The sequence below is a fragment of the Hyla sarda genome, chromosome 1 (assembly GCF_029499605.1).
Source record: "Hyla sarda isolate aHylSar1 chromosome 1, aHylSar1.hap1, whole genome shotgun sequence".
Classification (NCBI taxonomy): Eukaryota; Metazoa; Chordata; class Amphibia; order Anura; family Hylidae; genus Hyla; species Hyla sarda.
The window spans coordinates 617,013,784-617,015,921 of NC_079189.1; the positions used below are offsets into that span (position 1 = coordinate 617,013,784).

The 2,138-nt window shown below is 41.3% G+C and overlaps 1 pseudogene; it reads right to left on the minus strand.

Moving 5' to 3' along the window:
- Window positions 1–1,385: 1,385 nt before the first annotated feature.
- LOC130313438 (40S ribosomal protein S3a-like) lies at window positions 1,386–1,924 on the minus strand (annotated as a pseudogene).
- Between the last annotated feature and the right edge of the window lie 214 nt (window positions 1,925–2,138).

The following is a 2,138-nucleotide window of genomic DNA, read 5'->3' on the forward strand; positions in this document are numbered from 1 at the left end:
TTTATGAGGATGCGCAGTACAAATTCATCGATGTGGACATCGGGTCATATGCAAGAACCAACGACTCCCGTGTGTTTAAGAACTCTGCCATGGGGAGAAGGATCTACTCTCGTGAGACGGGACTTCCTCAAGCAAGGGCCTTTCCTGGGACGAGGTCTTCCAGATGTGTGTCAATTTGCTGAAGCCTCACTCTAGCCAAGAACTCTACCACCGCCAGCGGATCTTCAACTACAGACTATTACGTGCAAGACGCTATGTGGAGTGTGCCTTTGGAATTGTTGCAGGCAAATGGCGGATCTTCACACGGTCGATCCAACTGCACCCGTACGTAGTTGATCAGGTTGTCAAGGCAGCTGTTGTTCTCCACAACTTTGTACTAACCAAGGAGCCTCCCCCCAGGGATCTGGATGAAGTGGAAGAAGCTCTGCCTGGACTACAGGAGTCATCAAGAAGATCAACCCAGGCCGTCATGCGTCTCAGAGAAAATTTTGCACAGTATTTCCTGACAAGCTGGCAGTTTCTTGGCAGGATCATATGTTCTGAACTTTATTGGACAGTTTTTTGATCTTTTTTAGTTTATATCCACTTTGTATAGGAAACTGCTTATGTATTTGGGGGTAGATTGTACGCCCCAGTATCATAGTCAGATAGATCATAGATTTAACGGACAAGCTATGACTTATATTAGTCCCTTCTTGGACACTTAAGAATAAGAAACAAAGTTATCTTATATATACAATCTTTCAAATAGTGTGACCATTCCTGATCCCCACATCTGCAGGTTTTATGGTGGACTGCATTGGACTAGCTATAGTCCATCATTATCCATGCTTGGTTGGATGCTGTTACCAGCAGGTAGACGGTTAACATCGCCCTTTGGTCAATTCTGTCATTGTTCTATTTTACGACATACATTTACGTCATTGGTCGCTAGTTTCAGGGCACCCCAATGTACATATACACTGTGTATCCTCTATGCTTTAAACACTGTCCTAAAAAAGTAAAGTGGTTTCAGACAATCTTGAGCCATGGTCATGTTATTGAAAAAAATATATATACTTTTTCCCTTGGCTAAAATTAAGCTAGGCATTTCACCATAGCAACATGGTTAGTTACTAAATAAGTAATGTTAAAGATCCATAAATCCAATAAAAAAAACTAAAATAATCAATAAAATATTACAGCCTTGAAAGGCAGATTAGGTACAGATATTATGGCCTACAACAACACTATTTTTTAAGGATATTTTTGAAGGATATGTGTGTTAAATTCTTTCAACATAAACTTGGAGCTTTGCTGTGGGTCAATGGACAAATGTAAAAAATGTTTTCCTTTTTTATAGAACAGTTTGTTTATTTTTTGCAGACGACTTCAGCTCAAGCATCTCAGACAGACTCCTGTACAGGAGGCTCATATCCATCAGCCCGTTCAACTTTGGCGCCTGTGTCATCTCCAGAAGGCTTTCCAGAAGCCCCTCCCTCTCCGTGGAGCTCCATAAATTTACCCAGCTTAAATAGTCTTTTTCAGCATCTTGACTTTACGAAGATAGACATCATGGAGAGGATAGATAGATTGGCCGGCCTTTTTTAATGTCTTTGCCTATGCTGTCTGGGATCAGTTTTTTTTTAACAACTTCCTTCAGGTCATTTGTTTGCACCTCTCGGGTCAGGATTTCCATCATCGTTTTGCGAATCTGACGGACTTGTTGATTCTGGGCACAGGATGTCTTTCTGATCTGATTGTTGCGCTTCTTTGTGAATCCAACACAGAAGAGACGGAGAAGGTAGCCATCTGTAGTCTTTACATCAACATGTGCTTCAATCATGGTCGACAATTTCTTTACCATTGAGCCCATCTTATCACGTGTCAGATCCATGCCATTATGTTGATTGGCTAATGTGCCCTTTGCTTCAGAGTATTCCATCATATCTTAAGGATACGGGTCATTTATTACAAACCATGAGAGAAATCCAGTTGCAAGAATGGTGGAGTCTTTGCTCAGTAGATGTGGTTAGCCTGTACATCCGCATCCCCCACGAAGGACTCATATAATCTCTGCTGTAAGGACAGCACCCAAAAAAGCCCTTTTTAGGGCTCAAACATCAGTCTGCATTTTTTCTTTCCAAAAAAAACTTTTT